Raw genomic sequence first — 24,086 nt, 5'->3', positions numbered from 1 at the left:
ATTAAGTTTATTTATTTATTTATTTATTTATATATATACAAGAAGGTACATTGGGTTTGAGAGAATACATTGGATAGTACAGTATTTACATTCTTGTAAAGCCACTAGTACGCACAGCGTTTCGGGCAGGTCCTTAATCTAGCAGATAATTTTAAGTAGGTAATTTCAATCAGAATTGATAAATAAAAGATACATTACAAGAGAAAAATGAGATGAGAGAGATAAGTAAGTATATTAAAGCACATTGTTATATTAAAGCTCTGATTGATTACATTGACAGCTTGATTAGTAATTTAAACAAGATTAATAGACACCATACAGCAGATTGACAGCACATATAAGACAGCAATGATCACAATGGTAAAGATGTTCAGAATGGGTACATAAAGATTTGGAGACTGGGTAGCAAAAGATACAGATAACAAGATTTATAAACACCATACAACAGATTGGCAGCACATATAAGAAAACAGCAATGATCTCAAGTGGTAAAGATGTTCAAATTGGGAACATAAAGGTTGGGAGATTGGGTAGCAATAGATACAGTGCAATTTTAAGGCAAAAAGTGAAAAACTATGAAGATGAAATTAGGTACTTTTTAGTATTGATTTTGAATGATGTAAAAGTTGGACAGCTTTTCAATTCAGTAGGGAGTGAGTTCCATAAACTGGGTCCCTTTATTTGCATAGAGTGTTTACACAGATTAAGTTTAACTCTGGGGATATCGAAGAGATATTTATTTCTGGTGTGGTGATAATGGGTCCTATTACATCTGTCCAGGAAGAGTTTCAGACAAGGATTTGCATTTAAGAACAGGGTTTTGTAAATGTAGTTGACACAGGAGAATTTGTGGAGTGAGATTATGTTTAGCATGTTTAGGGAGTTAAACAAGGGGGCTGTGTGTTGTCTGAAAGCAGAATTTGATATTATTCTGATAGCAGATGTTTGCTGGGTGATGATGGACTTGAGGTGGTTTGCAGTGGTTGAACTCCATGCACAGATACCATAGTTGAGATAGGGATAGATTAGTGCATAATATAGAGAGATGAGAGCAGAGTTAGGAACATAATATCTGATTTTGGAGAGTATACCAACTGTTTTAGAGACTTTCTTAGTTATGTGTTGTATGTGGGTACTGAAGTTGAGTCTCTTGTCTAGGAATATGCCAAGAAACTTTCCATCAGTTTTATTGCTAATGTTTACATTGTCAATCTGAAGCTGAATTGCATTTGTAGATTTGCTTCCAAATAGGATGTAGTAGGTCTTTTCTATGTTAAGTGTTAGTTTGTTGGTTGACATCCATAAGTGGACTTTTTTTAGTTCATTATTGACAACATCATTTAGTGTATGTGGGTTGGGGTTGGAGTAAATGAGGGTAGTATCATCAGCAAACAAAATAGGTTTCAGAATGTTAGAGACATTAGGCAGATCATTAATGTATATAAGAAATAGTAGGGGTCCCAAGATGCTGCCCTGTGGCACTCCAACGGTTATTGGTAGAATGGGAGAGATTATATTATTGATGGCTACACATTGGTGTCTATCACTAAGATAGGATTGGATATAGTCCAGTGCATGGCCTCGGATTCCATAATGATGGAGTTTACATAAGAGGTAATCGTGATTAACAGTATCAAAGGCCTTTCTCAGGTCAATGAAGAGTCCAATTGGAAACTCATTTTTGTCAAGGGCTGAGTAAATTATATCAAGGAGACTAATAATTGCATCGTTGGTACTCTTTTGAGAGCGGAAGCCAAACTGACAGGGGCTAAGAATGTCGAATTTTACAAGATAGGAGTAGAGCTGTTTGTAGATAATTTTTTCAAATATTTTTGATAGTATGGGTAGGTTCGATATTGGTCTGTAGTTGTTTATGTCTGACGGATTACCTCCTTTATGAACTGGCGTTACTCTTGCGTTTTTAAGGATATCAGGGATGGTATGACACTCAAGGGATTTGTTGAACAGCAGAGCTATAGGTGGTGCAAGGGCATGGGAGGCGCTCTTGTATACAATGGATGGGATTTCACTGATGTTCCCAGCTTTGGTTTTTAGTGAGTGTATGATGGACACAACATCTGACGGGCTGACTGGTGAGAGGAGAAGAGAGTTTGGATAGCTGCCTGAGAGATATGTGTTGATATGTGTCTGAGTCTGTGGGATTTTACTTGCAAGGTTAGTACCAACCGATGAAAAGAAGCTATTAAATTCATTCGCCATTTCTAAGTCAGATGACAGTGTAAGGCCATCCTTAGAGAGTGTTATCTGGTTGTGGGAGTGTTGTTTAGTTCCCAGGATGTTAGAGATGGTATTCCATGTGCTTTTCATGTTGCCTTTTGCTTCTTTGAATCTAGTCTCATAATATGAAAGTTTTGCTTTTCTTATGATACTGGTAAGCACTGATGAGTACCTTTTAATTACTTCCATTGAAACTAGGCCACTCCTAAATTTCTTTTTGTATTCATGTTTTTTGTTGATTGATTTAATTATGCCACTTGTGAGCCACGGGTTATTTTTTCTTTTATCAGTTACTTGTTTGGTAAGGAGGGGACAGTGAGTGTTGTAGAGGCTTAGAGTTTTGGAGAGAAAGAGGTTAGTTGATGAGTTTATATCCTGTGAATTATTAAATTCAGATTCCCAGTTAATATTGTGAAGTGCATTAGAGAGATTGCCTAAAGCTGATTCACTATGTAGCCTGAATGAAAGTTTTTTGGTGTCTGGTGGTGATGTGTCAATGTTTGCTATGAGGAAGGTAGGATAGTGGTCAGTTGTTCTGTCATAAATTACCCCAGATGTAAGGGGAGCTGTTATATTAGTCCATAGGTGATCCAGGGTAGTGGCAGATGTTTGAGTGACTCGGGTGGGCTTGGTGATTGTGGGGATTAGCATACAGGAGTGCATGCTGTTACGGAAATAGTCAACTTGAGGGTTGTTTTGAAGACCCAGGTCAATATTGAAATCACCTCCCAGAATGATGTGATTTTTGTTGAGATTGTTATTTATGATAAGATTCCTTACATTGTCAGAGAATAAAGCTTTGTTGGTATTAGGAAATCTATAGATGGCACCGATTATCAAGGAGGATTTAAGGGATTTACTGGAGAACTTGGCAAAGGTATATTCACAATAGTCGTCTCTATCACTAATGACACTATTGCAAATGAAGGTATCTTTGTAATATATTGCTGTACCGCCACCTTTTTTATTAGGCCTGCAGTTATGAATGGCTTTATAACCAGCTAAATTGTCAAGTCACTGCACATCCTCTCTTGTGTACTCTATATATTTAAAACTCTGAATTGTAATGTCAATCCTGACCTTAAACGCTTCCTAGAATCCAAATCTACTTATCTTCCTACTTAATCCCCCCTCCCCGCTCAGCTCGTTGTCGCCGTCTGGGGGCTTAGTGGGCGGCTGCCGGAGTGTGATGCTCCTTGGGACAGTCCTCTGTCCTTTTCTAGCCTTGTGCTCCTGCTGCCGTCCTCTCCAATTCTGCTGGGCATCTTTTCCTTTTCCTTCTGTTTCGTTTTTCTCCCCCCTCTTCTCCTATCTGCTTGCCGTTTCCTGCCGACCTTTTGCTCGTTCTGGTTCTTCCCTTGGACTTCTTCTACTTTGACGCCCGGGTGCTTGAGGAGGCATACTCTTGCACCCGTAGAACTGCAGTACCCGACGTCGAGAGCGAGGGGAACCTTTTATTGTCAATCCCCACTTCGTCACTGAACCCGATCTCGACGGACTGTCGGTTTCTTAAGGTGGCGTTTGTGGGGCGTATACTCACGACGCACCCCTAGGAGGCCCCGACAAGATCGGCGATAGCTTCTTGTTGGGTGTCCTGCCTCTACTTGTGGCTCCATGGTGGGTGTGGGGGCACATTCGTGAGTGAATTCGTAATTTCGTCAGGATGATAACCCCTGTTTCGGCTGCTTCTGGCTTACCTTTTCAGGCTCGTGGGGTGGGCGACCAAGCCCCCGAGTCGGTCCGTATTGGAAGATCGGGCTCCGTAGCCTCCGCTGCATTGGGCCCCGACCTTGCTCCTCCTTTGGCCTCTCTGACTCCTTCCCCTGGCTCCCCTCCCTCCTCTGTGGTTGAGTCGAGCCCCAAGCCCCCAGTGGTGACTACCTCGTCCCCTGGCGCGGCTCCTTCTCTAGTTGTAACTACTGCGCCTTTTAACCCCTCTCTCTCTGGGGGTTCTCACCGCCGTTCTCGTCACGGCCGCCCTCGCTCGATTCCTTCCAGTTCTGCTACCTATCAAGCCTTGTTTGGTCCCGCTTCGTGGGCCAAATATTTTGATCTCCTCCCTCTTGATTCTGCGCCTCCTGACGATTTCTCCCTTCATCGACATCTCATTGATTCCGTGGATGCCTCCATTACTTTTAACCCCACTCGTCTCGGTACGCGTGTCGTTGCTGCTCCTTCTCAGGATGCTGCTTCCCGCTTGGCTGCCTTATCCTGCCTTGGCGAGACCCCCGTTCGGGTCTCGAAGAACGTTCAGTTGAATGCCAGTGTTGGCACTATTTTGCTCCCGCCCCATGTTGCGACCGGTGTTCGGGACCTACGCGACTGCCACGACGATATTCGACATATCCTCGCTGCCCAGGGCCATTCTATTCTCCAGGTGGACACGTTTACTCGTCCCCCTCGTGGTAGTCGCCGTCAACCCCTCCGGGTTGTGAAGATTACCTTTGATGGTAGGACCCTTCCACCCTCTGTCATTCTTGCTGGTGCCAGGTGCTCTGTCCAGGAGTACATTCCTTCTCCTCGGCTCTGCAACAAGTGCTGGAGGTTTGGGCATGGTGCCCTCCGCTGCTCCGGGACTGTCTCTCTCTGTCCTTTGTGTGGTGGCGAAGGTCACTCTAAGTCGGAGTGCGCTTCTCCCCAGGCTCGTTGCCTCAACTGCGGTGAGGCCCATCCTACCTTCTCCCGTGCGTGTGTCCATTACAAGCTTGAGGCAGCCGTCCTCAACTTGAAGCACCGGGAGCGTTTATCTTTTCCTGAGGCGAGGCGCCAGGTTCGCCGGCTCCCGCCTTATGCTAATATCTCTTATGCTCGCATGTTGCGCTCTTCCTCTCCTCGTCCTTCCCGCCTTCCTCAGACTCACAACCGTTTCCAGGCCTTGGACCCTGATGCGCCCACTGCCCCCTCCTCTGTCCCTTTGGGTTCTCTCCCGAAGGATCCTCCTCCTGGTCCTCTGTCTGGGGTTCCCCTTCCTTCTACCCGGTCTGTCGTGTCTTCTGTGTCTCCTTCCTCGTCCCCCTCCGATCCTCCTTCCCATCCTCTTCCTCCATCTATCGGCTCTCCCCGCCGCCTGTCGGTGCGGGCGGATGTCCATCGCTCTCCTAACGGCCGTCGTGTGTGCTCTCGTTCGGCTTCTCCTGTTGAGACACTGGACTCCGTTGCCCGGTACGTAGTTGCTGGGACACCGGTCTCTTTAAGTCAGAAGCGTAAGCCTGGCTCCTCTCCTTCCTCTTCTCCGGCGGGTAAGAAGGCTTCGCTTTCTTCCTCAGCTCCTCCTTCTGGCTCTGTTGCTCCTTCCACTCCCGTTTCAGTGCTTGCGCCCCCTGTTCCTGCTATGGAGGTTTCTTTGGCCCCTGCTTCCCTTTCGGTTGCTGCTCTTGCTGGGGTGCGCTCCTCTCTTTCTACTCCCCCTCTTCCTGCTGCTGTCCTTGACTGCTCCTCTCCGTTGTCTCCTCCTCCTCCTCCTCCTCCTCCTCCTCCTCCTCCGGACCCTGCCCGCCCACCTCTGATCTGTTCTCCCGTTTCCTTCCCTCCGTCTTTGCTCAGTTTACCTATGCCCCCTAACCCTGACTTTGCTGACCCTGATCCCGACCCTGATATTCTTTAACGTGCTCTGTTGGTCTTTCGCCTTTGTTTCTTCCTTGTTCTCTGTTTTTGTCCTTTCTCTTCTCGTCGTTGTCCATTCTTCAATGGAACGTTCGAGGTTATTACGCCAATTTCCTCGAACTCCAACTTCTGGTTTTGCGGTTTTCGCCCCTTTGTGTCTGTCTCCAGGAGCCGATGCTTGGTGCTCGTCCTGGTCGTTTTCGTGGCTATTCCTTTCTCTCCCCCCCCCCAGCCATTGCTGGGGCTTCTAATTCTTCTGCTCTCTTGATTCGGGCTGATGTTCCCTTTGTTCCTTTACTTTTTCCTTCGCCTCTCCATTGTTCTGCTGCTCGTATCTTTGTGGGGAAATGGTACACAGTTTGTTCCATTTATCTCCCCCCGAGTGTCCCGCTCTCTCTTCCTGATTTGAAACACCTCCTAGACTCCTTGCCGGAGCCTGTGCTCCTGCTGGGTGACTTCAATTGTCGTCATTCTCTTTGGGGTGACGTTCTGACGAATACCCGGGGTCGCCTCCTTGAGCCGTTTCTCCTCTCTTCTTCCCTGTCTCTTCTGAATTCTGGTGAGCCCACTCATTTGGACTCTCGAACTCGCACCCTTTCTTGTCTTGATCTTTCTCTCTGCTCTTCTTCTCTTTACTTAGATTTCACATGGCAGGTTCTTGATGACCTCCATGGAAGTGATCATTTCCCCATCCTTGTTTCCTTTTTCTCTTTTCGCCCTTCCCTCTCTTTCCCTAGGTGGCAGTTTGCTAAGGCGGACTGGACCCTATTTTCCCTCAGTGCTACTCTCTCTGACCTCTCCCTTCTGCCCCTCTCTCGCGCTCTCCTCCTTTTTCATGACACTGTCTTCGACGCTGCCCTCCGCTCTATTCCTCGCTCTTCCTCTCGGGGTCCACGGAAGTGCGTTCCCTGGTGGAATGCGGACTGTGCTCGGGCTGTCCGCTGTAAGCGTGCAGCCTGGAAGAAGCACCGCCGTAGGCAGACGACCGATTCTTTTCTTTTCTTTCGGAAAGCGAGTGCGGTGGCCCGTAGGGCCATCCGTACGGCTAAACGTGAATGTTGGGCATCTTATGTCTCGACAATTACGTCCGAAACCCCTCTGGCCCAGATCTGGAAGCGTATCCGCAAGATAGCGGGTAAGTTCGTTCCCGATGTTTCACCGGTCCTTCACCTCCATGATACTCTTGTGGCGGACCCGTTGCAGGTCGCTTCCGAACTGGGTTCCCACTTTTCTTCTGTTAGCTCTGGTCTTCATCTTCCCCAATCTTTCCTTCTTCGTAAACCTGTCCTTGAGTCTCGTCCTTTAGATTTCTGCACTCATCTTCAGCTTCCCTATAATGATCCCTTCTCTCTCTCTGAACTTCGTTCTGCCCTGGCCCTCTGCGGTTCTACGGCGGCGGGCTCCGATGGTATTCATTATGAGATGCTTCGCCATCTCCCTCCGAGCACGTCTCAGTATTTACTGAGTCTGTATAATCGGATCTGGGAGTCGTCGTCAGTCCCTGAGGACTGGCTCGATGCCGTTGTCCTCCCTGTTCGCAAACCGGGGTCTCTGGGTACTTCCCCTAAGGACTTTCGCCCTATTGCTCTCACAAGTTGTGTCTGCAAACTCTTTGAACGTATGGTTAACGTTCGTCTGATGTGGTTCCTGGAACACCATCACCTCCTCTCCCCTTCTCAATTTGGTTTCCGCAAGTGCCGCAGCACGACAGATGTCCTGGTGAACTTGGAGGTCTATATCCGTACTGCTTTTGCTGCGAAGACCTCCGTTGTTGCCGTCCTTTTTGACCTAGAAAAGGCTTACGACACCACTTGGCGTTATCATATCCTATCTCAACTTCATTCTTTTGGCCTTCGTGGTCATCTCCCTCTCTTTCTCCGCAGCTTCCTCTCTCGTCGTTCCTTTCGGGTGCGCCTTGGTACCGCTCTCTCTCCCTCTTTTCAGCAATACGAAGGTGTGCCCCAGGGTAGTGTTCTGAGCACTACTCTTTTTCTGGTTGCCCTCAATGGTCTTCTTTCCTCTCTTCCTTCTGGTGTCTTCTCCGCTCTCTATGTCGATGATCTTACCCTTTGTTGTCAGGGTGATGATTCGCCTCTCCTTCAACGCCGGCTTCAACTTGCGATTGATGCCGTGTCGTCTTGGGCCACAGGTCATGGCTTCAAGTTCTCTACTTCTAAGACTTGTGCCATGACTTTTACGCGGAAACGGGTTGTTCTTCGTCCCTCTTTGTCACTTTATGGTCATCCCCTTGAATACAAAGATTCCGCGAAGCTTTTGGGGTTATTCCTTGACACTCGTTTGTCTTGGTCTTCCCATATCTCTTACCTCCGTGTTGAGTGCTCTAAGTCCCTTACCCTCCTTCGGGTCTTGTCCCATACTTCTTGGGGGGCAGATAGGCGCACTCTCCTTGCTTTACATTCCTCTCTCGTCCTGTCTAAGCTCGATTATGGTTGCCCTGCTTACTCGTCTGCTTCTCCTTCTACTCTTCGCCGTCTTGATGCTTTGCACCATACTGGGTTGCGCCTCAGTTCTGGTGCCTTTCGTTCAACTCCCGTCCTTAGCTTGTATGTTGACACTGGCTTCCTGTCTCTCCAGGACCGCCGTGATCGCTACTGTCTTCGCTATCTTGCGCGGTCCTTGCAACATCCTTCCTCTCGTCTCTGTCGTGCTTTAACTTTTACCCCTCCTGCGGTTCCTGTTCCTCTTCACCACCTCCCTCTTTCTGTCCGGTTATCTCGCCTGCAGGATTCTCTTTCCGTTCGTATTTCTGATGTTTCTCCTCGTGTTGTTCCTTCTTTGCCCCCGTGGAGGGTCCCTCTTCCGCGGTTTTGTACATCCTTGACTCGTATCACTAAAGCTTTTACCCCTCCTACAGTTCTAAAACGCCTTTTCCTCGAGCACTTTTCTTCTCACTCCCGCTCCGTTTCTGTCTTCACCGATGGGTCTAAGTCAGCGGACGGTGTTGGCTACTCTGTTGTTTTTCCTGATCGCACTTATATGTGTCGCTTGCCTCCGGAGACTAGCATCTTTACAGCGGAACTTTATGCTATTCTCTATGCTCTTCGTCTCCTGCTTTCTCGTTGTCAGTCTTCCTTTGTGGTTGTTGTTGACTCTCGTAGTGCCCTCATGGCTCTCGGGTGCTTTAATCCAGTTCATCCGGTAGTTGTCGAGATCCAGCATTGGCTGTTTCTCGTTCACAGTAAATTTAAGTCGGTTGAGTTTTGTTGGGTTCCCAGCCATATTGGCGTGTCTTTAAATGAGCGTGCGGATGCTGCCGCTAAGGAAGCTGTCCGCTCTTGTCCCATCTCTCGTAAAGGCATTCCGTATTCCGACTTTTACCCGGTTATCCATTCCTCAGTCCTTACCCGTTGGCAGGCTTCTTGGTTGTCTGTTACTGGTAACAAGCTACGTACTCTTAAATGTTGTGTTTCCTCGTGGCCGTCCTCCTTCCACCGTAACCGGCGGTGGGAAACAGCTCTAGCGAGGTTGCGTATTGGCCATACTCGCTTAACCCATGGTCACTTGATGGAGCGCCGCCCTGCTCCTTATTGTCCTAGTTGCATTGTCCCTCTTACGGTCGTGCATGTCCTTCTTGAATGTCCTGACTTCCAGGACGAGCGTGTGTCTTGCTTTCCGACCGCCCCTCGCGGTCACCTGTCCCTCGATAGAATTCTTGGTGACTCGGATACTTTTGATATCGTTCGCCTTATGCGTTTTTGTTCTCGTATTGGCATCCTTGGTGATATTTAGCGCCCTCTGATTATTTTGCGTATTTGATGGTGCTACATAGCCTTCCCGGTTTGGTGCCTTCTTTTGATAATTACTTACTTACTTCCTACTTAATCCAAACAACTTTATCATTGTGTTCATTGCTGTCTTATTTTATATGCTACGCATATGCTGTATTGTGCCTACTAATTTTTGTTAAACTACCATTCAAGCTGTCATTGCAATCAATCTGAGGTACCTATGTGCTTTAATATACCTACAATTTTCTCTCATCTTTTATTTTTTTTCTTGCTATGTAATTGTTATCATTTTTATAAATTTTGCTAGTATTTACCTACTTAAAATTTTCTTAGATTACGGACCTGCCTGAAGCGCTGCACGTACTAGTGGCTTTACAAGAATGTAATTACTATGCTATGTATCCTCAGAGTACCTTCTTGTATATATATAAATAAATAAGTAAATAAATAAATAAATAAATAAATAAATAAATAAATAAATAAATAGAAGGTTGTAACAGAACTCACGTGCACCACACCAGAAACAAATACCTATTTGATATTCCAAGAGTTAGACTTAATCAAACTAAGAATGCTCTACAAATCAAGGGACCCAGAATGTGGAATGACCTTCCCAATCATGTCAAAGGTTGTCTAGTTTAAGATGAAAACTAAGTACTACCTAATTAACTCCATGTAACCTACCTACCTTCTAAATGTCAACCCTGTCTTACTATTTTTTTAAACAATGCTGTTTGTTAACCAACTTGTATATTGGCTATTTTCTACCATGTTCCCCCATTTTTATCTTTTTTTTTTTTCTTTCAATGCAATTTATACTTTAAGCTCAATTACTATTAAGTTTTAGTCTAAGTGTTTTTTTTCCCCACCTCACCTTGCCCGAAACGCTATGCATACTAGTGGCTTTAGGTATTGTATGTACTGCCTCTATCTATAAATCAAACAGAATGTTTGTACTGTAACTCTGCATCTATGTATGTACTTTTCCTAAATAAATTATTATTATTATTATTATTATTAATAGCATAATACGTCAAACAAATCCACAAGGACCGTGTTAAGGATCGGCATCCAAATCCACAAGGGTTGACATGGTGTAAGAAGTGCAACCTCGAGTGCAACTGTTCTTCGAGGATTCTCTCATGAGAAGCTTCGGAATCCTCATGAGAGCAGTAGCACTCCAGATTGAAATTCCTATACCATGTCGTGACACAGTTGACTAAGGCACATCTGGGAACATCCCGTGCATGGTTCGAATCCTCAACATGGCTCTTGAGGATTTGTTCAGTCAGATTAACATAATTACCAGTCAGGCTGACATAATTACCAGTCAGGCTGACATAATTTCAAGTCAGGCTAATATAATTGCCAATCAATCTATTTTTTTTTTTGAGATATATACAAGAGTTGTTACATTCTTGTACAGCCACTAGTACACGTAGTGTTTCGGGAAAGTCTGTGGAATACGACCCCCACAAAGAATCGTTGTTACAACCAAGTACTCATTTTACTGTCGAGTTAAACAAAAGCTACAGTTAAGGATTTACGCCCAGTAAATCCTCCCCGGCCAGGATACGAACCCATGATAAAGCGCTCGCAGAACGCCAGGCGAGTGTCTTATCACTACACCATGGAGACTAAAGATTTAATTGCCAGTTAGGACTTAACTGCTACAATTAGGCTAAAGAAAACAAATCTAACTCGGACAGTTACAAATGCAAGAGTTGTGTACTATAATTTCCACACGATTTATATTTCTAATCAAGAGTACAGTGGGGCCTCAACTTACGATGGTAATCCGTTCCCAGAGACGGATCGTAAGTCGAAATATCGTAAGTCAAAGCGATTTTTCCTATAAGAAGTAAAGGAAATTGAATTAATCCCCCACCCCTCCAAAATATTAACTTACAAATACATTTTATACTGAATACAATTTTGTTTATTTTATTTATTTATTTATTTATTTATATACAAGAAGGTACATTGGGTTTGTGAGAATACATAGCATGGTACAGTAATTGCACTCTTGTAAAACCACTAGTACGTGCTGCATTTCGGGCAGGTCCTTAATCTAACAGATAATTTTCTCTAACTTCAATACAGTAAATATGCTTATCTTGCCTTTATAGAGGACTCTTGATGGCTTATGGAAGATGGTGATGAGGGGGGGAGGATAGGTGTTACTGTTTGGAAGGGCATTCCCCTTCCATTATAACATCAGGCAGTGATGACTTTTCTGGGATACACTCTTTGGCATGTTTTGCCTGCATACCACTAAGACCTGCTTGTGGCTCACTGCTTGCTTGTCTTACTAAGAATCTGTCTAAAGACACTTGTTTTTCCCTACATTTTAACACTTGTCTGTAGTAAGACATCACATTGTCATTTAAAAGGTCATTGCAACGGCCTGCTACAGCTTTATCTAGGCGAGTTTTTTCAACAAAACTTTGCAATTCTTCCCATACTTCACACATTTTCTTAATGAGGAAGGGATATCCTCTACTTCCTCAACTCACAACTATATTCTTAGGTTAAACCTTACCACTGACTTTCTGCGAGCCATGGTGTGATATATAATAATCAGTTTTATGTTCAAAAAAGCAAAAAATCACCACAAAAACAGAATTTCTTAGCGTGATTATCACTAAGCGGGCAGCTCTAGTAAACTGAGGCAGGTTGGTCCGCGTGACCGGGAACCACGTGCTTGGTTGACCCAAACGTGTACCAACAAATGTCGTTATTCAACGACACTATCGTAAGTTGAGTCGCATTTTTCGATCAAATTTACATTGTAACTCGAAATTATCGTAAGTCGGGGCAATCGTAAGTCGAGGTGCCACCGTAGTAGAACTCATAAACAGGCCAAAATAAAATAAAGGACATGAGTTTGCATAGGAATCTGATGAACTTTAAATTCCTTAATAAATTAATTTTTGTTTTTGTTTTTTTATATATATACAAGAAGGTACATTGGGGTTGTGAAGATACATAGGATAGTAATTACAATCTTGTAAAGCCACTAGTACGCGCAGCGTTTCGGGCAGGTCCTTAATCTAAGAAAATTTTAAGTAGGTAAATACTTGCAAAATTTATAAAAATGATAACAGTTACATAGCAAGAAAAAATAAATAAAAGATAGGAGAAAAATTGTAGGTATATTAAAGCACATAGGTAGCTCAGATTGATTGCAATGACAGCTTGAATGGTAGTTTAACAAAAATTAGTAGGCACAATACAGCATATGGCTAGCACATAAAAGAAGACAGCAATGAACACAATAAAAAGTTGTCTGGGTTAAGTACATGAAGATTGGGAGATTGGGTAACACTAGATACAGAGCAAATTTAAAGCTCAGTGTAGGAAACTACGAAGATGAAATTAGGTACTTTTTGTTTTTGTATTTAAATGAGGCAAAAGTTTGACAGCTTTTCAATTCACTAGGGAGCGAGTTCCACAGACTAGGTCCCTTAATTTGCATAGAGTGTTTACACAGATTAAGTTTGACCCTGGGGGATATCAAAGAGATATTTATTTCTGGTGTGGTGATAATGGGTCCTATTACATCTGTCCAGGGAGTTTCAGAGCATGGTTTGCATTTAAGAACAGGGTTTTGTAAATGTAGTTGACACAAGAGAATGTGTGGAGGGAGTTAATATTTAGCAAGTTTAGGGATTTAAACAAGGGAGCTGAGTGTTGTCTGAAAGCAGAGTTTGTTAATATTCTGATAGCAGATTTTTGCTGGGTGATGATGGGCTTAAGGTGGTTTGCAGTGGTAGACCCCCCATGCACAGATACCATAATTAAGATAGGGATAGATTAGTGCATAATATAGTGAGAAGAGAGCAGAGTTAGGAATGTAATATCTTATTTTAGAGAGTATACCGACTGTTTTAGAGACTTTCTTAGTTATGTGTTGAATGTGGGTGCTGAAGTTGAGTCTCTTGTCTAGGAATAGGCCAAGAAACTTGCCATCATTTTTATTACTGATGTTAATGTTGTCTATCTGTAGCTGAGTTGCATTCGACGATTTGCTTCCAAATAAGATGTAGTAGTCTTTTCTATGTTTAATGTTAGTTTGTTAGCTGACATCCATAATTGGACTTTTTTTTTAATTCATTATTCACAACATTATTTAGTGTATGTGGGTTGGGGTCTGAATAGATGAGGGTAGTGTCATCAGCAAACAATATAGGTTTAAGAATATTAGAGACATTAGGCAGATCATTGATATATATAAGAAATAGAAGAGGTCCTAAGATGCTGCCTTGTGGCACTCCAATGGTTATTGGTAGAGTGGAAGAGGTTGCATCATTGATGGTTACACATTGGTGTCTGTCACTAAGATAGGATCGGATGTAGTCAAGGATGTGGTCAAGTATAATAATAATAATAATAATAATTTTTATTTAGGTAAAGGTACATACATAAAGAGATTTTACAATGTTTGTTGGTTTAATAGATAGAGCTAGTACATTCAATGCCTAAAGCCACTATTACGCAAAGCGTTTCGGGCAGGAAAAAACACTAATGACTATAGCTTAAAACTAACGGGTAAAAAGAATAAAATGTGTTGAGTACAAATAAAAATAGAGGTAAAAGAGGGGAGAACATTGGTGAAAAAGCAGCACAAATACAATTACAAATTATTACTAATTACAAATTATTACAAATTATTACTAATATCACTATTACTAAAGAAGAGAACCTCAACGCTTTCCTCTCCCAATGTGGTCTGTCTCAGCTCATTATCACTCCCAGTGAATTAACTTAATTAACCCCCTGTCAACTAGTGGGGCTAGGTTTCCTAAGTCTCATTGTTTCATTTTCTGACTTAATTTTTAACTTACTCTTAACTAGTCATTTACTGAAATTTTTTAATTGAGTGCATAAATAGTTCTTCAGGTCTTATTAATTATACAGTCATAACTGAACTATTTATAGTTAATAATCATTAGCTTAAATTTGCCTATGCTTATTATTCAACTTTTCTTTGATTCCATTTATTACCTAGGTTGCCTAGCCTCGCCATGCTCCCTTACTCCATTGTACCCCTGGCTTTGCCTGCATCTCAAATTGCAAATTGTTACTTACAGTGTACCTGAGAGTACTTGTAAGCAATCTACCTCATTTTTCATTTTTGCTCAATTTGTTTTTGTATTGCTTAGTCTTGTTTATATTTTTGTTTTGTATTTCTTTATCTTGTGTTTTGTATAGTCCATGTTTATATGTTTTTTCGTTAATCTCATTTATTACCTAGGTTGCCTAGCCTAGCCATACTCCCTTACTCCATTGTACCCCTGTAAGCCCCTTTTGAGTTTGCTTTGTTCTGTATTGTGTACATCTTTTTCCCTATTTTATAGCTTATTTCTACCTTGTTATTTGCCTTTCTTCCCTTTTTTCCTGCAATCAGCTTTTTTTATGCAGACAAGTATAGACCCTGAACTTAACCTCTTATCCACTATCTATGACAATTATCACTTTAATGATCTAAATTGCAGATATTTTGCAGCACATGATGTAAACAATGTATTAACTCATAATCACAATATCTCTGTAATCAATTTGAACGTTAGATCCCTAGGTAAACACTTCGATGATGTTAGTGCCTTGATTGAAATTATTGACAACAAATTCTCTTTTATTATACTTACTGAAACATGGTTGAAAGAGGATACTACTCAGCTCTTTAACATGCCTAACTACTCAGCAATTCACAACTGTCGTCAAATTCAGAGAGGTGGTGGCACTGCTCTTTACTACCACCAAGAACTAACATGCATGTTTATTATTCAACATCTCTTTGATTTCATTTATTACCTAGGTTGCCTAGCCTTGCCATGCTCCCTTACTCCATTGTACCCCTGGCTTTGCCTGCATCTCAAATTGCAAATTGTTACTTACAGTGTACCTATGAGTACTCGTAAGCAATCTACCTCATTTTTGCTCAATTTGTTTTTTTTTGTATTGCTTAGTCTTGCTTATATTTTTTGTTTTGTATTTCCATATCTTGTGTTTTGTATAGTCCATGTTTACATGTTTTTTCTTTAATCTCATTAATTGCCTAGGTTGCCTAGCCTAGCCATACTCCCTTACTCCATTGTACCCCTGTAAGCCCCTTTTGTGTTTGTTTTGTACAGTATTGTGTATATATTTTTCCCTATTTTATAGCTTTTTTCTACTTATTTCTGATTCTACAATCAGCTTTTTTTATGCAGTCAAGTATAGACCCTGAACTTAACCTCTTATCCACTATCTATGACAATAATCACTTTAATGATCTAAATTGCAGATATTTTGCAGCACATGATGTAAACAATGTATTAACTCATAATCACAATATCTCTGTAATCAATTTGAACGTTAGATCCCTAGGTAAACACTTCGATGATGTTAGTGCCTTGATTGAAACTATTGGCAACAAATTCTCTTTTATTATACTTACTGAAACATGGTTGAAAGAGGATACTACTCAACTCTTTAACATGCCTAACTACTCAGCAATTCACAACTGTCGTCAACTTCAGAGAGGTGGTGGCACTGCTCTTTACTACCACCAAGAACTAACATGCTTAAAAGAAATTAGAACTAGAGACTGCTATGGGGAGTATATCTTCGCCAGCTTCAGAGTCAAGGGTGCCGAGTCTGTCCTGTCTGTGGGTGCAGTCTATAGAATTCCCAACACTGATGTGTCTGGATTCAACTCAAACCTTAGAAATCTAATACTTGATAACAGACTGAACAAAAACCACCTAATTATCGCAGGGGACTTTAATATTGACCTCTGCGAGCCAGAACACCCTACTGCTGTTAGCTTCCTCAACTGTATGAATTCCTGCCTCCTCATACCCTTAATCACTAGACCTACTAGAATCACTGATAGCACTGCCACGACTCTAGATCACATCTGGACCAACATAACCTCTCCGCTTACTTCAGGTATAATCACCGATAGCACTACAGACCACTACCCCACATTTCTCTTAACTAACATTAGTAAACCACCTCTAGAAACAAGGGAGTTAAGCTTTAGGCTGCACAATGAAACTGCTATAAACAATTTTATAACTGCTGCTGATAATGTCAACTGGGAGTCCGAGTTAGGTAACATAGGGGACATCAACCTAGCAGTGCAATCTTTTCTACAAACAACTCTTAGCCTTTATAACACCCACTGTCCTAGGCTTACAAAACAAGTCACAAGCAAAAGGCTTAACAATCCTTGGCTTACAAAGGGAATACTGAAATCCATTAACAAAAAACACGACCTTGAGAAGAAGTATAGGTTAGGAATTGTCTCCAAAGAATTCTCAAAGAATTACTCATTATTGCTATCTAAGATAATTAGACGAGCCAAAACTAATTACTACGAAGATAAATTTACTCAAATAAAGAGCAACATTAAACAAACTTGGAGCACAATTTCACAAATATTGGGATCAAAGAAATCTTTAAATAACAAACCGACTCTCCTGTCTAATAACGATGGTCAGCTTTCAGCCTCTGATTCTGCTATTGAGTTTAATAGGTTCTTCTCTTCCATTGGTTCATCCCTTGCAAATGATATTCCATCTTCCAGTACTGACATTAAGGACTATCTTACAGGTAACTTTCCACAGTCTCTGTACCTAAAGCCTATTAACTCCACTGACGTCAATGAGATAATCCTTTCCCTTAAAACCAAGTCTGGTGCCCTTGAGGAGATACCAACTTTAATTTACAAAAAAGCCTCCAGATCTTTAGCCCCTGCTATTGCTTTGCTCTTCAACAAGTCACTTGAACTCCAAACCTTTCCAGATATTCTAAAAAAAGCGAGAGTAACGCCTGTCCACAAATGTGGTGACCCCACAGATGTTAACAACTACAGACCTATATCAATCCTGCCAAACTTGTCAAAAATTTTTGAAAAACTTATATACAAGCAGCTTTACTCATATCTAGCCAAACTCAATATACTTAGCCCTTGCCAATATGGCTTCAGACCCAAAAAAAGCACTAACGATGCACTTATTAGTATGCTTAACTCGATTCATACAGCTCTTGATAAAAAGGAGTTCCCTGTTGGGTTATTTGTGGACCTGCGTAAAGCTTTTGATACTGTCAACCACCATAACCTTCTTCTTAAATTACATCATTATGGAGTCAGAGGACACTCCCTACAATACCTCGAGTCCTACCTTACTGACAGGCTCCAATATGTTTCTGTGAATAATACAATTTCTCCCACCCTACCCATCAACATTGGTGTTCCTCAGGGCAGCATACTTGGCCCTCTCCTCTTTCTCATCTACATTAATGACCTTCCAAATGCCTCCCAACACCTCAAACCAATTCTATTTGCTGACGACACAACCTTCATTTACTCCAGTCCTGACCCTCTTGCTCTAAATGCCACAGTAAATACTGAGCTAAATAAAGTCCATCTTTGGCTAACTGCCAACAAACTCACCCTTAACATTGATAAAACCTTCTATATTCTGTTTGGCAATAAATCCTCTAGTCTTATAAATCTCAAAATAAACAATACCCAAATTTGTAACAAATTAGATGGCAAATTCCTTGGCATTCTCATTGACCACAAGCTGAATTTCCAGGGACACATTCTAAATATATCAAAAAAAGTTTCAAAAACTGTGGGCATTCTTTCTAAGATCAGATATTATGTACCACGCCCTGCCCTGGTGACTCTCTATTACTCCCTTATCTATCCTTATCTCAACTATGGTATTTGTGCTTGGGGTTCTACTACCCAAAATCACTTACGTCCTCTAATTACCCAACACAAAGCCGCTATTAGAACAATATCCAACTCTGGCCCCAGACATCACTCGGTACCCCTACTCAAATCTCTTAATATGTTAGATATTAAGTCACTGCACATTCTCTCATGTGTATTATACATATATAAAACGCTAAACTATAATGCCAATCCTGATCTTAAAAGCTTCATAGAAGGTTGTAACAGAACCCATGAGCACCACACCAGAAATAAATACAGTTTTGATATTCCTAGAGTACGTCTTAATCAAACTAGAAATGCTCTGCAAATCAAGGGGCCCAGAATGTGGAATGACCTTCCCAACCATGTTAAAGACTGTACCTCTCTCAACCAGTTTAAGATAAAAACTAAACACTACCTAATAAATTCCCTGTAATCTACCTCACTCCTCTATTGTCAACCCATGTCTGTTATTTTCTTTTTTTTTTTTTTAATCAACACTGTCAACCTATTGTATTTGTGCTGCTTTTTCAGTCATGTTCCCCCTTTTTTTTTATCTTTATTTGTATTTGTTCTCAACATCTTTTATTCTTTATGCTCAATTAGTATTAAGTTCTAGATATTAATGTTTTCTTGCCCGAAACGCATTGCGTAATAGTGGCTTTAGGCATTGTATGTACTAGCTCTATCTATATATCAATCCATTAATGTAACATCACTTGTATGTATATACCTTACCTGAATAAACATCTGAATCTGAACATCTGATGCTTAAAAGAAATTAGAACCAGAGACTGCTATGGGGAGTATATCTTCGCCAGCTTCAGAGTCAAGGGTGCCGAGTCTGTCCTGACTGTGGGTGCAGTTTATAGAATTCCTAACACTGATGTGTCCGAATTCAACTCAAACCTTAGAAATCTAATACTTGATAACAGACTGAACAAAAACCACCTAATTATCGCAGGGGACTTTAATATTGACCTCTGCGAGCCTGAACACCCCACTGCTGTTAGCTTCCTCAACTGTATGAATTCCTGCTTCCTCATACCCTTAATCACTAGACCTACTAGAATCACTGATAGCACTGCCACGACGCTCGATCACATCTGGACAAACATAACCTCTCCGCTTACTTCAGGTATAATCACCGATAGCACTACAGATCATTACCCCACATTTCTCTTAACTAACATTAGCAAACCACCTCTTGAGTCAAGAGTGATACGTTTTAGACTACACAATGAAACTGCTATAGACAATTTTATAACTGCTGCTGATAATGTCAACTGGGAGTCCGAGTTAGGTAACATAGTGGACATCAACCTTGCAGTACAATCTTTTCTTCAAAAAACTCTTAGCCTTTATAATACCCACTGTCCTATGCTTACAAAACAAGTCACAACCAAAAGGCTTAACAATCCCTGGCTTACAAAGGGAATACTTAAATCTATTAATAAAAAACATGACCTTGAGAAGAAGTATAGGTTAGGAATTGTCTCCAAAGAATTCTCAAAGAATTACTCATTATTGCTGTCTAAGATAATTAGACGAGCCAAAACTAAATACTACGAAGATAAATTTACCCAAATAAAGAGCAACATTAAACAAACTTGGAGAACAATTTCTCAAATATTGGGATCAAAGAAGTCTTTAAATAACAAACCGACTCTCCTGTCTAATAACGATGGTCAGCTTTTAGCCTCTGATTCTGCTACTGAGTTCAATAGGTTCTTCTCTTCCATTGGTTCATCCCTTGCAAATGATATTCCATCTTCCAGTACAGACATTAATGACTATCTTTCAGGTAACTATCCACAGTCTCTGTACCTAAAGCCTATTAATTCCACTGACGTCAATGAGATAATCCTTTCCCTTAAAACCAAGTCTGGTGCCCTTGAGGAGATACCAACTTTAATTTACAAAAAAGCCTCCAGATCTTTAGCCCCTGCTATTGATTTGCTCTTCAACAAGTCACTTGAACTCCAAACCTTCCCAGATATTCTAAAAAAAGCGAGAGTAACGCCTGTCCACAAATGTGGTAATCTCACAGATGTTAACAACTACAGACCTATACCTATCCTGCCAAACTTGTCAAAAATTTTTGAAAAACTAATCTATAAGCAGCTTTACTCATATCTAGCCAAACTCAATATACTTAGCCCTTGCCAATATGGCTTCAGACCCAAAAAAAAGCACTAACGATGCACTTATTAGTATGCTTAACTCGATTCATACAGCTCTTGATAAAAATGAGTTCTCTGTTGGGTTGTTTGTGGACCTGCGTAAAGCTTTTGACACTGTCAACCACCAAAACCTTCTTCTTAAATTACATCATTATGGAGTCAGAGGACACTCCCTACAATACCTCAAATCCTACCTTACTGACAGGCTCCAATATGTTTCTGTGAATAACACAATTTCTCCCACCCTACCCATCAACATTGGTGTTCCCCAGGGCAGCATACTTGGCCCTCTCCTCTTTCTCATCTACATTAATGACCTTCCAAATGCCTCCCAACACCTCAAACCAATTCTATTTGCTGACGACACAACCTTCATTTACTCCAGTCCTGATCCCCTTGCTCTAAATGCCACAGTAAATACTGAGCTAAATAAAGTCCATCTGTGGCTAACTGCCAACAAACTCACCCTTAACATTGACAAAACCTTTTATATTCTGTTTGGCAATAAATCCTCTAATCAAATAAATCTCAAAATAAACAATACCCAAATTTGTAACAAATTAGATGGCAAATTCCTTGGCATTCTCATTGACCACAAGCTTAATTTCCAGGGACACATTCTAAACATATCAAAAAAAGTTTCAAAAACTGTGGGCATTCTTTCTAAGATCAGATATTATGTACCACGCCCTGCCCTGGTGACTCTCTATTACTCCCTTATCTATCCATATCTCAACTATGGTATTTGTGCTTGGGGCTCTACTACCCAAAATCACTTACGTCCTCTAATTACTCAACACAAAGCTGCTATTAGGACAATATCCAATTCTGGCCCCAGACATCACTCGGTACCCCTACTTAAATCTCTGAATATGTTAGACATTAAGTCACTGCACATTCTCTCATGTGTATTATACATATATAAAACGCTAAACTATAATGCCAATCCTGATCTCAAAAGCTTCATAGAAGGTTGTATCAGAACCCATGAGCATCACACCAGAAATAAATACAGTTTTGATATTCCTAGAGTACGACTTAATCAAACTAGAAATGCTCTACAAATCATGGGGCCCAGAATGTGGAATGACCTTCCCAACCATGTTAAAGACTGTACCTCTCTCAACCAGTTTAAGTTAAAAGCGAAGCTATACCTAATAAATTCCCTGTAACCTACCTTACCCTTCTATTGTCAACCAATGTCTGTTTTTTTCTTTAAAGAGCGCTGTTTGTCGACATAATTGTATTTGTGCTGCTTTTTCATCTATGTTTTCATTTCTTGTTTTCATTCTACTCATTATGCTCAATTAGTATTAAGCTTGTCATTTAAGTTTATCATGCCCGAAACGCTTTGCGTAATAGTGGCTTTAGGCATTGTATGTACTAGCTATACCTATAAGTTAAACAATCCTTGTAAATATTTATTGTATGTATGTACCTTACCTAAATAAAATTGTATTGTATTGTATTGTATTACAGAAAATTACATTCAAACAGCGTTGATTTGAAAAAAAAACAAAAAAAAAAACATACCTGGGTTGACAACAGAGGGGTAAGGTAGGTTACAGGGAATTTATTAGGTATAGCTTCGTTTTTAACTTAAACTGGTTGAGAGAGGTACAGTCTTTAACATGGTTGGGAAGGTCATTCCACATTCTGGGCCCCTTGATTTGTAGAGCATTTCTGGTTTGATTAAGTCGTACTCTAGGAATATCAAAACTGTATTTATTTCTGGTGTGGTGCTCATGGGTTCTGTTACAACCTTCTATGAAGCTTTTGAGATCAGGATTGGCATTATAGTTTAGCGTTTTATATATGTATAATACACATGAGAGAATGTGCAGTGACTTAATGTCTAACATATTCAGAGATTTGAGTAGGGGTACCGAGTGATGCCTGGGGCCAGAATTGGATATTGTCCTAATAGCAGCTTTGTGTTGAGTAATTAGAGGACGTAAGTGATTTTGGGTAGTAGAGCCCGAAGCACAAATACCATAGTTGAGATATGGATAGATAAGGGAGTAATAGAGAGTCACCAGGGCAGGGCGTGGTACATAATATCTGATCTTAGAAAGAATGCCCACAGTTTTTGAAACTTTTTTTGATATGTTTAGAATGTGTCCCTGGAAATTCAGCTTGTGGTCAATGAGAATGCCAAGGAATTTGCCATCTAATTTGTTACAAATTTGGGTATTGTTTATTTTGAGATTTATTTGACTAGAGGATTTATTGCCAAACAGAATATAGAAAGTTTTGTCAATGTTAAGGGTGAGTTTGTTGGCAGTTAGCTAAAGATGGACTTTATTTAGCTCAGTATTTACTGTGGCATTTAGAGCAAGGGGGTCAGGACTGGAGTAAATGAAGGTTGTGTCGTCAGCAAATAGAATTGGTTTGAGGTGTTGGGAGGCATTTGGAAGGTCAGTGTTACATCAGTGTTAGGAATTCTATAAACTGCACCCACAGACAGGATAGACTCGGCACCCTTGACTCTGAAGCTGGCGAAGATATACTCCCTATAGCAGTCTCTAGTTCTAATTTCTTTTAAGCATGTTAGTTCTTGGTGGTAGTAAAGAGCAGTGCCACCACCTCTCTGAAGTTGACGACAGTTGTGAATTGCTGAGTAGTTAGGCATGTTAAAGAGTTGAGTAGTATCCTCTTTCAACCATGTTTCAGTAAGTATAATAAAAGATAATTTGTTGTCAATAGCTTCAATCAAGGCACTAACATCATCGAAGTGTTTACCTAGGGATCTAACGTTCAAATTGATTACAGAGATATTGTGATTATGAGTTAATACATTGTTTACATCATGTGCTGCAAAATATCTGCAATTTAGATCATTAAAGTGATTATTGTCATAGATAGTGGATAAGAGGTTAAGTTCTGGGTCTATACTTGACTGCATAAAAAAAGCTGATTGCAGGAAAAACAAGAAAAAAAAAATGTACACAATACTATACAAAACAAACACAAAAGGGGCTTACAGGGGTACAATGGAGTAAGGGAGTATGGCTAGGCTAGGAAACCTAGGTAATAAATGAGATTAAAGAAAAAACATATAAACATGGACTATACAAAACACAAGATATAGATATACAAAACAAAAATATAAACAAGACTAAGCAATACAAAAACAAATTGAGCAAAAATGAAAAATGAGGTAGATTGCTTACAGGTACTCTCAGGTACACTGTAAGTAACAATAGACAGATAATATATATATCAATATAGATAAGAATGTCACGATACAATAAGATAAGCAATTACAGGAACAGATGAAAAAACAAATCTGCTGTAAAATAGAAAGTAATTATAGCAAAACACAACAATATAATATAACAATACAATAAGAGCTTACAAAGTATTGAGTCTGCTAAATTAGAGAATAATTATGGCAAGACACAACAATAAATGCAAGTAAACAAAAGAATTGAAACAATTAGAGGTAGAATTAAGGTCACTAGATAGCCATGGAGGATACACAAGTTTGGTGGGGAGAACAAAAAATCAGTAGAGACTGTCAAGATGAATATATAAAAAAATTTAACAAGTGATAATTGTAAAGTAAAATAATCTTATAATCTTAAAGATAATAAA

Source organism: Procambarus clarkii, chromosome 85 (assembly GCF_040958095.1).
Source record: "Procambarus clarkii isolate CNS0578487 chromosome 85, FALCON_Pclarkii_2.0, whole genome shotgun sequence".
NCBI classification, from domain to species: Eukaryota; Metazoa; Arthropoda; class Malacostraca; order Decapoda; family Cambaridae; genus Procambarus; species Procambarus clarkii.
This window is presented reverse-complemented; position numbering follows the sequence as displayed.